We start from the raw sequence: 15096 nt of genomic DNA on the forward strand, positions 1-15096 counted from the left end.
CATTGGTCCCCCTTCTTATCTTTTCACTGTTCAAATTGGATGCTTCCTTCTGGAGCTGAAAAAGTTATCCCACTTTGTTTTCACATCATCTTCCGGTTCACCCTTCTGGTTAGCATACCTGTGTTCCCTAGAAGCTTCCTGACGTCTTACTATGGATCCCTTACCTTCATCATCCCGCCAGCTTTTGGGCTCGTGTCTGCTTTTTCCGGCTGATTTGACTCGTACCTTAGCAAGCTCTAACTCAAACTATCGAGTTATATTTGTGTGCGTCCAGTTTGCTTTAATATCCTCGGTGATTATTTTCTCAATCTCTTTAGCTGCTATTTCTATTTGCATTTCTGAATAAATATTACCGTGTGGTTGCTCGTATTGCCGCCTTTCCAGTTTCTTTTATTCCAGAAACTCAGCTTGATAGGTTTGTGATCACTGCCTAAGCTTCTGGACCCAAATTCATCTATGTTCATCACTCTTAGGCGATCATACATCCTATGTAACATTATTGCATAATCTATTGTCGACTGCAGCCTTCCCACCTTCCATTTTATCAGCCCTTCGCAATTCTCGGTGCTGTTGCAAATGATTAAATCATGCCTTTCACAGACAACTATTAGCATTCTGCCCGTCGGATCAGTATATCCATCCATACCTTTATGTGCGCATTCATATCTCATCATACAAATACCTCGAACTCTTCTACTAGTTCGTCAAAGTCATTTCCTCATCACTGCACCAATTATTGACTTTCCTTTCTGCCTTTTGCCCCTGTCCACAAGTACACAAAACCGAGAAGCGTCACTTGCCTGGCCACTTTTCCTTTTATCCATAAATGTTCCTTGCATGCCTGCATGACCCTTTGCCAGTCTGTACTTTTATGAATGAATGCTCCAATACCACCCCCCTTTCAGCGGCCATCTGTTCTATTAAGATATTCCCGCGTGTAGTCCGGATGGTTAGGAGGTTGTTCCATGCCCCTAAGATTTGTTTCTGCAAAACCATATACCATCGGCCTCTCATTCCTTAGCTGTTCTTCTACCTTGTCCCACTCCAGCCTATTCCTGCCACCCTGCATGTTAATACACCCTACATGCGAATTGGCTCGGCCCTCGTGGCTACGTCGATTTCTGCCCCGGACTCTACGTGTCCTAAATGTTGATGCCTATTTGGAATGGTTTGTGTCTATACCACCTGTCAAAGAACTCGCCTGGTTGTTTTCCTCGATACTAGCTATCCTGCACCCCTAAGGGCCTGGGTACCCCCAAAAAAGCAACTGCACGTCCTGCAAGTCATTAGGCCATTTCATGGCCTAGCCTCCTAGCGAAGTGAATTCTGTCTCGTTGAAAACCACCCCATCTATGCACCTCTCTGTTTATTTCCACAACCTCAAAGCCTTTCTTTCGACTCATCCATCATATCTCTTGGTTTGTGGTGACAACCACCCTTTGCAGGTTGCCGTCATGCACCGGTACCTCCGGTACCGTGCATATTACTACCTAAGCCTTAGGAGAAATAGTGCACATTTCATCGACTCCTTTTGCCATTGTGGTCGCTATACCTGCCGTATCTTCATTTAAGACATCACTTAAACCACCCGAATTTATAACGAGGTTTAGTCTATCAGCTGTAGTCTTTAGTTTTGTGCTCGCTTGCCTCATGACTGCTTCCAGCTTGCGTCCTGGGAACGTTCCTACTGCGACCTTTTTGTCACATCTTGCCCTCTCTTTGATTGCTTCTGCGCATCGACTTCAATTCTAGTGCCCGGCGATTATCACGTGCTGTGACTTTTCAGCTGGAGCATCCTGCACCGGGGGGGGGGGGGGGTCTCTCGCACCTGTGACGCCAGCTGCTGTGTTTCCTCCCAGCCCCACCACTACTTCGCTGAAGCTAGCTTTTTCGACAATTGAACCGACAAAAGCTGTTTTTTTTCAAACTTGTTTGCTCTTTCTTCTCCGCCGTTCTGGTTGCCGGTGCCCTACCATTCTCTCCGTCGGCCGCTCCTTTGCTCACTTTCGCTGGTGCCTCCTCGGTGGATTTGAGCCTTTCTCTCAGCCTTCGTTTTCTCTTGCTTTGTGGCCAGCGCGATCTGCAGCTCGGTGATTCTCATGAACAGTTCACTCTGGACAACCATCATTTTCTCCATTTTTTCCCTCGATCTCACATTGTCTACACTTGGCGGCATTCGCGTCTGCACTTGGGTCTATTTTCTAGGCCACCCCCCATCGTGAACAATATACAGCCTTTTTAACCACGTCTTTTTGACACCAATTTCCTTATGAATTGTCTCAATCAATAATTACTAAACAGGGCCTACGACAAACTATATCAAAAGGAAAAAAGGAAGTCCAAGCTCTACTACACAAATTTGCGTGTTCGGTGTACCTGCACCTCTCCCACGAGGTGGCAAGAGGAAAAACACAAACGCACCCACAAACAAGTAAATACCTGGAGACTGACCCCGAAATTGCCGTTCAATATAATAAGTGTTACAAAGGTTTTAACTGTTGCCTTATAGTTATAAAAGCAAACTCGAAACATGCAAAACCACTTATCGGCGCAGTCAATCGGGAGCGCCCAAAAACACGTTCATTCACCGTGCCAGTCCAAACTGAGTGGGTTAAGGGTAAGGGCGCCACCTGGTGGTGTGTTAAGGCGTTGACAAAATCGCATTTCAACGAAACACACCGAATGGTATGAATGCTTAGAAACAACGCATTGAAGAAACTAATAGCAGATGCGATGGCCATATTGCCTTGCTGCTCTATACCAAGAACATGAAAGGACCGTGGTAGATATAAGTGACGTAATTTTAAAGGCGTACAAAACATGTGAATATGGCACAGGGGATAGTGTGCCCAGAATATGTTGTCCTAAACCTTGGGGTGACGGTTTCAATTGTCATTAAAAGCATATTCTTTTTCATTTTCTGATTGTGAATATTTTTTTCGACGTCATTTCTGTGACGTAAATACGTCACTGGAATCTCACTCGACCCCGGCATAAAACTCTTTTGTGCAAAAAAACAACCCTCAATGTAAACGCTAACGTGAAATGAAAAGCATGTCGACAACCTCTTATTGTCAAAGATTGCTGCTGCTGTAGTTCTAATCCAGTACAGCTTGAAATCGATGAGTGGACAGAGTAGAAATTGGAAAATAAGTGTACTAGTGGAGTATGCGTATCAATATAAAAGTTGAGTATGTCGAGATTAGTCCGGCAAGATCACACATGAAGCATCTCCTTTAGCGAATCTAGACACATGAGAAGCAGCAACTGGGACCTGAAGTAAAAGATTAAGGTCACATGAACCCAGTGCTTTTGTCTTTATTTCCGCAAGCACGCTTGATGTCAGCGTAGTGTCGCTTGCGCGCTCATCACGAGGCCTACACCACATGAAGAAATCACATAAACAGTGGTCTCAGACAATGTTGTCAAGTTTTCACTCGCGATAACTATTCTAGTATGTGACCTATTTTTCGTGTTTCCTCCGTTCATAACTGTATCACTCTGAGATCCACGCCATATCAAACACAGTGCGTGAAAATATTTGAATCATAACTACAGTAACTAGTATTTTGTTCGTTCAGTGCTGTTTGGGCTGGAAAGTGAGGTCATTACTAATCACCTGTTCACGTGCAGAGGTTGAATCACTCATTCATTATTCAACTCATTCAGACTCACAGTAGTCTGTTCTGGCCATCAGCTTGAGTCCAACGTAATCCTGTTGAGAAAAAATATTGTGAGTCCAGGTTTTAGTGAGCCCTGATTGAGAAAGTTTTTTTAATGTGAAGCATTTTTTATTAAAGTTCAGTACATTGATCTATCTATCTATCTATCTATTATACAATCTCAGACATTTAGCTCTCCTAGCCGTTTGAATAATGTTATCACTACCAAAACTGCTATGCGATATCATGACTATATGACGAGCATATATAACTAATAATAAAATGAAAACCTTGATAGCTATGTCATGAATGTCATGATTTAGATTACATGCTTTTGCTGCTCTTGCGATGGTTTCGTTCACATGACACATTGCAAAACTGGTAGGGTATCACATAATTGCATGGCGAAGATTCTTACCTGGAAATCGTGACATGCATATCATGAAAGTCATGGCTAAACTCCATGCTCGTGTTGCACTCGCACTCGTTTCGCTCACTTCACATATACCAAAGTTAGTATCACGCCACGTGAGCAGACTACGAAGGTAAATGACACGCCCAGACATGATAATCATGACATGCGTGTCATGTAAAACATGAATACATGCCATGCTCAAAGTGCACTCAGGGTCGTTTAGCTAGATCTACATATACCAAATTTGGTATCAAGTGTTGTGTATAAGAAGCAACGGTAAATGACACGTCTAATTATAGCAATGATGGATGGAAGTCGGGTACTGCATAATTTACGTCCGTCTGGTAACGTTGGTTTGGTTTTAAAGTGAGATATTGACCTTTCTTGTTAGTGCTTCGCATGTCATTGCTTCCCACTGTATGAGCTACACCTTGTTTTGTCGATCTATGTTTACGTGCAGTGCCAGTCTACAGTGGCGACCTTCCTGACATGTTCACTTGCCGTCCTTAAAGGTCTGGCGATTGACGGTCTCTGGGACCCTTCCCACATCGCCATCCTCTATGCTGGAGCGCTGGCCGCTGTCAACACCGCCAGTCTCTTTCTCAGTTGCGTATTTGTTTTGCATAGCCTCAATCACCGAAGAACTGCATATGGGAGCACGGGACGAAAAAAGTAATGCGATTGTGAAGCATTTAAAAATATTCTTGAGAAGTTCAGAAATTCACACATAAATATTGAGTTGACAAAACTAGAAATAGGCACGGTGTGTTACATAATATAAACAAATTTGAAAAGCGAGCGAATTCATAGGCATCCAGAATTGAGGAATATTGTTGTGATGATACACATGCGAAAATGCACATAATGCGGTGCTCTATTTCGGTGCCCACAGAATTGTATACCGCAGGCGTTTAAAACCAATAAAAGTAGAAGGCACAATAGGAGCTGATATATAAAGACGAAAAACTGTATTAGAACCCATTTCGACAATCGTCTTTTAATACACAAGGTTGATATTTTGAACATTTTATACAGAGGCATATGAACTGGCTGGCTTGATATATCGGGAGCTTTCTCGCTGTACGAATGGTCACGCTTCCTCAAGCGGATAGGGTAAAGTGTCAATCATTCATGTTCTGTCTTTTGTGCGTGAATAATTTGAAATATTCATGTGCACTTAATTACTGGATTCTATTCATATCGCATTACTCCACGTATATATGCAGGGCGTTTGAAAAATGTGTCTAACTTTGTTTAGAGATCAGAAAAATGCGCTATTTGCTTAATGTCTACACAGTTTTTTTCTGTCGCCAAAGGAATTTTAGAAGGGTTGACTACATAATTTGGAATAGTATTTAGGAAACTTACAATAATCACCGTTTCAATTAGCGGAGTCAAGTAGGTAAGTGAACTGGATGAATTGGAGTCCTTGATGTGAAGAACACATTGCTGCTTTGAGATTTCGGAAAAAGGGTCTCTTGTAATAACTATGCAGGTTACACACCCACACAAAGGAGTCGGTAGAGGGTTGATATACCACCCCCTCAATTTGGTTTCACCGTAGAATTGGGGATAATTTTATTTATTTGCAGTTATATTACAGATCGTTTTTGTAAAATCTCAATGCGGACATCGGCTTTTTGCATAAAGGGCTTAAATACTGCCTTTTGACCTAACTGTCGAACTACAGTAGTTAAACAGCAAATAATTTATTTGCCCAATTACTGTTTCAAATAATATCTTCAACCCTCTTAAGATGCCTGCCGCTACAGAAAAACCAATTGTGAAAACAGTGAGCAAATAGCGCCTTTTCATGAAACTTTAGGAGTATAACTTAACTAATAAACTTAACACGTGCATTTGAAAGTGTGAGCTCAGCTTCATATCACTGAACAAATGAAAAAAAAAACGTTGAAGACCTGTGGGGAAATTTTGTTTTAGACATATCGCTTCGCAAGGCTGTAAGGCGAAGTCAAAGGCATGACATAAAGATCCCCTTCACTGCTTTTCAGTACACTCATCTGAGCACAGTAGTTAACCTAAACAAGAAAATTTCAAGAAAAGCTCTCTTTAACCACATTGTTTGCAAATTGAACACTTACGAACATTCATCTACATGCTGCCCTACAAAATATAGCAACCTGACGTTCTGTACTCAGAAAGAGCGCTTTTTCAACTCCTGTTGCTTTCTTCACACAGGCTTCGTGATGTCCACGGTCGTGGTGCTGTCCACCAAGTGCGAGAAAAACCCGGACAACATCGCACCGGCCATCGCGGCTTCGTTCGGCGACCTGACCACGCTTTTACTGCTCTCCAGCTACTCGTCTTTAATGCTGTACCATCCGTGTGCGTCTTTGCCACGACGTATTTGATTGCGAAGCATTTCTTAGCGAACTTCGGTGACTTTGAGCGTATCTATCTATCTATCTATCTATCTATCTATCTATCTATCTATCTATCTATCTATCTATCTATCTATCTATCTATCTATCTATCTATCTGTCTGTCTATCTATCTATCTATCTATCTATCTATCTATCTATCTATCTATCTATCTATCTATCTATCTGTCTGTCTGTCTGTCTGTCTGTCTGTCTGTCTGTCTGTCTATCTATCTATCTATCTATCTATCTATCTTTCTATCTATCTATCCATCTAATTATCTATCTATCTATCTATCTATCTATCTATCTATCTAGCCGCCTACGACATTCAGCTCTCCGGGCCGTTTCGAGTAAAGATACCAAACTTGGTATGGCATAACATGGCTATATGAAGAACATATCTGACTAGTCATAACATGAAAATCATATCATGTGTGTCATGAATATCATGATTTACATTTCATGGTCCTGCAGCTCTTGCGGTGGTTTCGTTCACATGGCTTCTTGCAAAACTGGTATTGCATGACATGATTGCATGGCAAACACAAGGGACAGGCCCTAACATGAAAACATGTCTGTCATGTAACAACAGGATTATATACCACGCTCATGATGCCCTCGTGGCCTTTTCGCAAGCGTTCCATACGCCAAATTTGCTATTACGGTACGTGAATAGATGACGAAGGTATGTGACTGGTGCAAACATGATAATCATGAGATGCGCGTCATGTAAAAACATGACTACATGCCAGAGTGAAGGCGCCAATACATTTCGACGTGAAGCGATGTGCGTGCTCTATGGCGTTCATTTCGTCGCGTCACGCTGGCGTTGCCACGCCAGGCACTGGTGCTGCCATATACTCGCAGGCACGCACCGTGTTGCATCGGTTTGACGCATGTGCGTTTCAGCGTGTTCGGCATCCCTCCGTCACGAAAGAGGGAGGCGCAATGTTGTCTAGGTAACGCATTGGCACGAAATGCAGCATGCCACATTTTACACCGGTTGCTGTCGGGCCGCACTGACGGACGCTGATCGCGCCGGTCGCGCCTGGCGTCAGACTATAGAGTGCTCGCGTTTTTCTAACGTAGCGTCGCTGTACCCATCGGGTTCGCGTCAATGCTACATTGGAGTATAATGGGCCCTTCATGCTCGCGGTCGTTTTGCTAGCTCTAAATATACCAAACTTGGTGTACGTGACGTCAATGAATGACAAAATATATGACTGGTCTAAACATAATAATCCTGACCCGCGTGTCATGTAAGAGCATGACAACATACGTGCTCGCCACCGTGATCGCCATAGCATGCTCATTGCGTGCTCGCCACTGTTTCGCTAGCTCCACATATACTAAATTTGGTATCCTGTGACGTCAATAGATGACGAAGGTAAACGACACATCCAAACATGATAGTCATGACACGGAAGTCATAGAAGGCATCACTTGCCTTCAACTCGCCACATTGTGCTGATTTCAAAGTGACATATTAACCTTTCTCATTCATGCTTCGCGTTTCATCGATTTCCACTGTACGTGGGGTCTGCCAACTTTTATCAGCATTGTTACGACCAGGTCTTGCAAAAGTAAAGTAAAGCCTGTTGATATGCGTTCTTGTGCAAGTTACACTACGCTTGTTCACTGCGCACACGTTTACGTGCTTGCCACCATGATTCAGTTGTTCGGTCAAGTTTCGGGCCAACTTGCTATAAGAATAGTTGATATCGATTGATCACAATGTTTACTATACTGACATCATTGGTGCTGATGGTGCAAGTTGTGGTATTATACGCGTAGGCTTCAGGCACAAATGCGACCGCTTTATGCTAAGTTTTGCGTGCGTTCAGAACACGAGCTGCGGGTGGATTGGGCCACTTGACGTTGATAGTATATAAATGGAAGTGCCAGAGCTAGTGGACAAGAAATTGTTGCAAACAAAGGCCAGCAGTTATTCACTAAAAGCTATGTGCATCAGTTGCGCATAACTTCAAAATTCTTGCTGTATTAATATTACTGGTTCACCTACGTACAATACAGCTTTCTTTCATCTCTTTTTTTTGTGTGCTCACGTCTGTTCATGCGCGGTTGCACCACGAGGTAGCACCGACTGGCCCAACTTCCCACGCCTCTGCATACAATGTGCTCTTGACGACCATATGCAGATCTGGCGCCAGTGGTGATCACGTTTTGCCTGCTTCTGCTGCCAATGTGGATAGTTCTGGCCCGACGCAACACCGTCTCCCGGGAGGTGCTGCGCGTCGGGTGGCTGCCAATTATTATCGCACTCACGGTCTCTAGGTAAGTGAGCAGAGAACGCACCCATTCCTCAATAGGAAAGGGAGTGTTACACTCGATGGTAGCTAGGTAGGTAATCAACTTTATTGATTCACGAAGGAATCATTTGAGGGGGGGTGTGGTTGGGGAAGTGGGACCAGGATGACGACGAGCCCTCGGGCCGCTCTAGGTGGCCGGACACTGCTGTGCTTCGGCGACCCTTCTGGCCCAGCTCACTGTCCGGAGCTGTAAACCCGGTTGCGAGCTGCGCAGAGCAGCCTCCCATCGTTCCTGGTGTTCTGACCCTTGCCACGGAGGCTTGGGTTTGTTTGGGCAATTCAGAAATATGTGCTAAAAGTCGGCTCTGGTGCTAGGACATAAGTTGCAATGAGGCGAGGTTTCGCCATGTGTAAAAAGGGAGAAAAGAAAAGGAGTCGTTACTGTGGCCGTTTGAAGTCTGCGCCACAAAGCTTGGTCACTTCTGGAGAGAGATTTATGTTGCGGGGGATACGTTAGGCGGGAATTTCGGTAAAATAGCGTGATATCGTGATAGCTGAGGAGTCGATCCCGGGCACTTCGAAGCGAAGGCAGGTCGCTGTGAGCCCGGTTGGCGAGTGCTCGGGCTTGGGTGTGAGCGGCCGTGTTGCCTGGGTGTTCACGGTGCGCAGGGACCCAGAGGAGGGTGATGAGGCGATCAGACGGAAGAGATGATTCAAGAATTTTAGCAGCCGAAGAATGAATTCGGAAAGTGGCGAAATTACGAATTGCAGTTTTTGAATAAAAAAAAATATACTCAGCGGAGGAGTGAACGATGGCTAAAGCAATTGCCACCTCTTCTGCTTCCAGGAATTCTGTCGAATTCGGAAGGGACGCACCAGCGACCAGTTTTTGAAATCCATCTACGACGGCTACCGCGAAAGCTCGATGATCTACATATTCGGCCGCGTCTACATAGACTGCGGGAGAATTAGGAGGGAAGCGCTTCTGAAGGGACTTGGCTCGAGCTTCCCGTCGCGCCCGATTATGTTCTGGGTGAGTATTTTTGGGGAGTGGCGGGATTAATAGGTTGCTGCTAACAGTGACGGGAACTGCGTGCGTGGCCGTGGTGTGACCAGGAACGTTGATTCCAAGTCGGCGCAGGAGTACCTGTTCTCTTTCTGAGAGTGATAGTCTTTGATATTGGCTGAAAAGATGCGCCTCTACAAGCTCTCCCAGAGTGTTGTGCACCCCAAGTTGAAGTAGTTTATCCGTGGCTGTTGATTTAGGGAGATGGAGCACAGTTTTGTAGGCATTACGAATGAGTCTGTTAAGTTGCTTGGCCTTCGTAAGTGAGAGATAGAAGTAGGGGATAGAATAGGTAATTCTGCATAGGCAAAAGGCCTGTATGAGGCGGCGTGTGTCTGCTTCCCTCATGCCGCGATGACGATTGGACATGCGCTTAATGAGGGAAGCTGTATTTTGAACTGAGGTACGGATTAACTTTATGGTGTCAGCGTTCGAGCCATTGTCGGAAATATTAAGGCCTAAAATATTAATTTTATTGACCCTGCGATGAGGGGTGGCATCAAGCATGACTTGAATGTGACATGTATCTTGCTTTTTAAAGTCAATTACTAGGAGTTCTGATTTAGCCGCCGAGTAGGTGAGCCCAATACTGTTGGCGTGTTTAACAACAATGTCAGCGGCCAACTGAAGCTTCGCTTCGATTTCGCCGTGGTTGCCAGTATTGACCCAGATGGTGATGTCATCCGCGTACAAGGAGTGATTGATGGAAGAAAGTTTGGCAAGTTCCCGCGCTAGCGGTATGAGAGTAACGTTAAAAAGGAACGGGGACAAAACATATCCCTGCGGCGTTCTCTTGCTACCTAGCATGAAGGGATCGGTTTTGAAAGTGCCCAACTGTAGGCAGACGGACCTATTGCTGAGAAAGGCAGAGACATACATACCTGTGCGTGCGAGAGCCTACGTTTAGTTCACTAAGAGATTGTAAAATCGAGGAGTGAGAAACATTATCAAAAGCCTTAGTCAGGTCCAATGCAAGGATGGCTCAGGTGATGTGTGGAAAAGTAGGATTTAGCACGTCCTCCTTAAGCTGCAGCATGACATCCTGAGTGGAGAGTCCCGCTCGGAAGCCGTACATGGTGAAGGGAAATAGTTTTTCTTGTTCCATGTAGCGATTAAGACGATTGAGAATTACATGCTCCATCAGTTTTCCTGTACACGAGGTAAGAGAGATCGGTCTCAAATTATTAAGGTCTAACGGCTTATTGTGTTTGGGTATGAAAGTCACCTTAGCTGACTTCCATTCCTGGAGCAGCGTGCCTTGGTCCCATTGTTGATTCGTGTAATCGGTAAGAGCTGCCACTGACTTGGAGTCTAAATTTCGGAGTGTTTTGTTAGTAATTCCATCTAGTCCTGGAGCAGATGTGGTGCGAAGTTTGCTTAGGGTAGCCCAAACTTCCGCCTCTGCAATTGGTGCATCCAAGTCTGCATTGGGAGCTCCATTGTAGGAAGGTAACGATTCTCGCCTTGGGCCATGGAAATACGTAGTTTTAAGAGCAGTTTCAACGTCTTGCCCTTGTTTTTCTACTTCAAACAAGAGTTTTGTAATTCGCTTATTACTTTCACATCGCGAGGAGCATGGATCTAACATATAGCGAAGCAGATACCAAGAGGTCTTCATATGTAGAGTACCGTCGAGCCGGTTACATATCTGGTTCCATTGCTGCGATGAAAGTTCGGCCACGTGTTCAGTTACAAGCTGGAGTGTTTGTGACATATTGCGTTTTAGTTTACGATTATATTTTGCTTGAGCCATCGTTTCTCCAAGCTCTGATAGGCCTTCCATAGGTGGAGTAGCCTGCTGTGTTCTGGATCACGGATATGTGCTGCTGGGGCTACTTTTTCGCTAAGAGCTACATCCTGTTTAAGCGGAGGCGCCCAGTCTTTGTAGTCTTGAATTTCTTTTTTCGGGTTTTGGTCTTGGATTTCGCGAAATTTATCCCAGTCAACAATATGTTTTAAATGAAACTGTGGACGAAAATTGGCCACGGGGCAGTGTAATTGTTAGGATGTAATGATCACTGCCGAGGTTGTCCCCACTGTGTGTCCAGTTAGCTTGTCGCACATTTTTAGTGAAAGTAAGGTCAGGGGTGGTATCTCTGCTCACACTGTTGCTAATTTGTGTTGGTAGCATGCAGTCAGTGACTAGAGTGCACCTGTTTCGCTGTATGTTGAAGAAGGCTGGTGCCCTTCTGAGTGTTTCTCCTGTAACCCCAATCTACGTGCGGGGCATTAAAGTCACGCGTTACAACTATGGGAGCAGAGTCTGCTATTTGAATGGCCCTATCGATTGCTTCAAAAACAGCAGTGAGGCCATCTCTAGGATGAGAATAAATATTCAAAATAAAATATGTGCCTTGTCCTGTACGACGTGGGAGAAGTTCAAGAAGAAGGCAGTCACTGTAAAGATCGGAAAGATCATGCGCTATAAACGAGATATTCCTCTGTATATATGTGGTAGCCCATGGGGAGCTAGAATGCGAATGTACAGCCTGATAGCCGAGCAGTTCGCAAGCTTTTAAAGGCTCCTGTACGGAGATGACATCAGGGGCCCGTGTAGACCGCTGTATATAAAGTGAGAGGTTGTCTCTCTTGTTTCTTAATCCACGGCAATTCCATTGCCATATGCAGAGTGAAGAGGGTGAAGATGAGGCGAGGGTGCAGGAGGGGGTTATGGCTGCGAAGGCGCTGGAGAGGGCTGAGATTGTGGGAGAGATGCGAGCCGAGCAACTAACACGTCTAGAATACTCTCTATCTTATTCAAGCGTTCAGCAATTTGCGTAAAGCCTAAATCAACCTTTTGTTTGAGTTCGCGGTGTTCTTTCCGAATTTTCTGACTGGTGCTTTTAAAATTGTCCTCCGATGACTCGGGTTGCTCTGTCCTTTTCTTTTTGTTGGATGTGGAGAGGAATCTATAATATCGGTCCCTGATTTTGCTGCCAAATCAGGCTCTATGACAGAGGGGGAGATAGATAGGGGTGGAGAAGACGCGGGTGGGGCAGCTGTAAGTGTACTTAAACGTTCCAGCACCAGAGCCAACTGTTGCTTTAACTCTTGATTCTCTCGCATTAGACATTCGATAGTCTCCTGAGTTTTAGAATTTTCTTTAGCGTCAGAGAGCATACAACTGGAGCAGGAGGCTTGCTTTGCCCAGCTCACCTTTTCAGGTTTGGTGCTGAAGTCGCGGCTTTGTGATGCACTTCGTCCAGGGCTTTTGCCTTTGCTGCCACGGTTTCATCCAGGACTCCTGCTTCTGCTGCTACGGTTTCGTCCAGGACTCTTGCTTCTGCTGCTACGATTTCTATCGTCGATGCTTGGAAAAAACTCCTTCTCGAGCTGGAACTCGGGCTGCTCCTGCTGGTGCTCTTGTTGCGGCCTTTGTCGTGACTGAGAGAGACGGCTGAAGCCACGCTGAAAGCGTTTCTTGCATGCCCTGTCACCCGTCTTGTGAGCGTCCCCACAGATGACGCACTGCGGGGTGCAGGGATAGTCCTCCGGGTGTTTCTGTCCGCAGCTTGAGCAAGTGAGGCGATTTGGCGAAGGAGATACATCTCGTCGGTGGCCGACTTGTCTGCAGTTTAGGCACGCTTCCACCTTCGGTCGAAAGTTGAAAACGGCGTAGAGGATGCCAAACATTTTGACTGAAGGAGGAAGCTCCTCAGCCATGAAGTGAATGAGCACTGAGCGTGAGGTACGCCCCATGTCCCTTGCTTGGACTATTGGTAGAAGGGGATTCGCCCGACGTAATTCTTGAAGCAAGTCCTGAGGTGATTCACCATTCCAAGCGCGGTAGATGATCCCTGCCCGTGCTCCGTCCGGGGGAGCTATGTACGCGTGAAATCCCAGTTTTTTACCACCTAGCGTGAGTTCTCGTATTTTTGCATAGTTGGCAACTCGGTCGGCGCAAGATGTGGACACGGTGAAAATATTCTTGGCCAGATTGGTGCACACAAGATCTTCGTCGGCCACCACAGAGTGCAGTCCGCTTTTGGCGACTACAGCCGCTCGTAACTCTACGTCGTTGTATTGGGCCAGATCTACGCCCGCACTCGGCCGAAATACACTCTTGAAGTCATCGACTGGCAACCATGGCAGTCGTTTTAAGCGAGGACGAGCCACAGCTGTGTTGTCGAGCTTTGAGGAAACGCTGGGCGGTGATTCCGTTTTGCATGCTGGCGTTTCGGCAGCTGACGCCGCTTTACTTGACGGCGTTCCTTCAGTTTCTTTTGACTGTTGTCGGGGTGAGCGTTGTCGGGCATTCAGGACTATACTCCATTCTTCTGGGTTGAGTTCTGTGGCAGGTAAATCCGTGCCACTCACCATGTATGCCATTGCGTCGCCGAATGAACTTGTGCACGCGCGTCGAAGCGCGAGCCCGACGCCGAGGCCGGTGCCGTTAGGGCTAACGAGGCGGCGTTGCCCCGCTCAGCAAGAGTTGATGTTTGCAAAGCTCCTCAAGAACAAAGAGGTTTGAGGCACTCACCAGCAGCGTCGGCAACTTGCTGAAGTTCAAGAGAGACCACTGTTGGAACCAAAAAAGCAGTCTTGGTTCAACAAATACTTCGTAGAATACGGAGCCCATGCGAGGCACACCAGCCTTGCCTGGCCCCCTAGCGGACTTCTACACTCGAAGCTTTTTCGTTAATTCAGGTGAAATTTCTCCCCGTAATCTAGGTCTAAATCGGCTTTCCTTGCTGTTACTCTTGCTGTTCTGTCTACTAACGCCATTGTATAACATTGGCAGCAGGCCCTACTGCGGGGTTCTAGTTGCTGAGGAGATCAGCTGCTGACTGGCAGGTCGTGGGATCGATTGCCGGCTGCGGTGGCTGCATTGTCGGTGGAGGCGAAAATACTGAAGGCCCACGTGCTGATATTTCTATGCACGTGAAAGAACCCCAGGTGGTCGATATTTTTTGAGTGCTCCCCTGACGCGTCTCTAATAATCATATGGTGGTTTTGGGGCTCTGGATACCACATATCATTCAAGCATTTGCAGCAGTCTCTAGGATATTCTGTACAAATCTATTTTATGGAATCATTCTATTTTGTGTTGTTCTCTATTTATTTTTAGGTATTGTATGTAGCAATTTAATGTGTCTTCTACGTCTAATGAAGTGGAATTCGATAAAAAGAATTGGTAATAAATAAATAAACCCTAAAATAAGTAAACGAAACGGGTAAACAATAAAACCACAATAAACGAAATAAATAAAATTAAAAGCAGTCCTCATTTCAGATATTCAACATTTGCCTTGCCACCTATAATACTGTCTCGTGAACAATGATAATTGAATAGAATTTC

General features: G+C 45.4%; 1 pseudogene; it reads left to right on the forward strand.

The window, feature by feature from the left end:
- The window catches only part of LOC142784737 (solute carrier family 41 member 1-like), a 41152-nt pseudogene that overhangs the window by 14113 nt on the left and 11943 nt on the right, over nucleotides 1-15096 (forward strand).

The sequence above is a fragment of the Rhipicephalus microplus genome, unplaced genomic scaffold (genome assembly GCF_043290135.1).
Source record: "Rhipicephalus microplus isolate Deutch F79 unplaced genomic scaffold, USDA_Rmic scaffold_15, whole genome shotgun sequence".
NCBI classification, from domain to species: domain Eukaryota; kingdom Metazoa; phylum Arthropoda; class Arachnida; order Ixodida; family Ixodidae; genus Rhipicephalus; species Rhipicephalus microplus.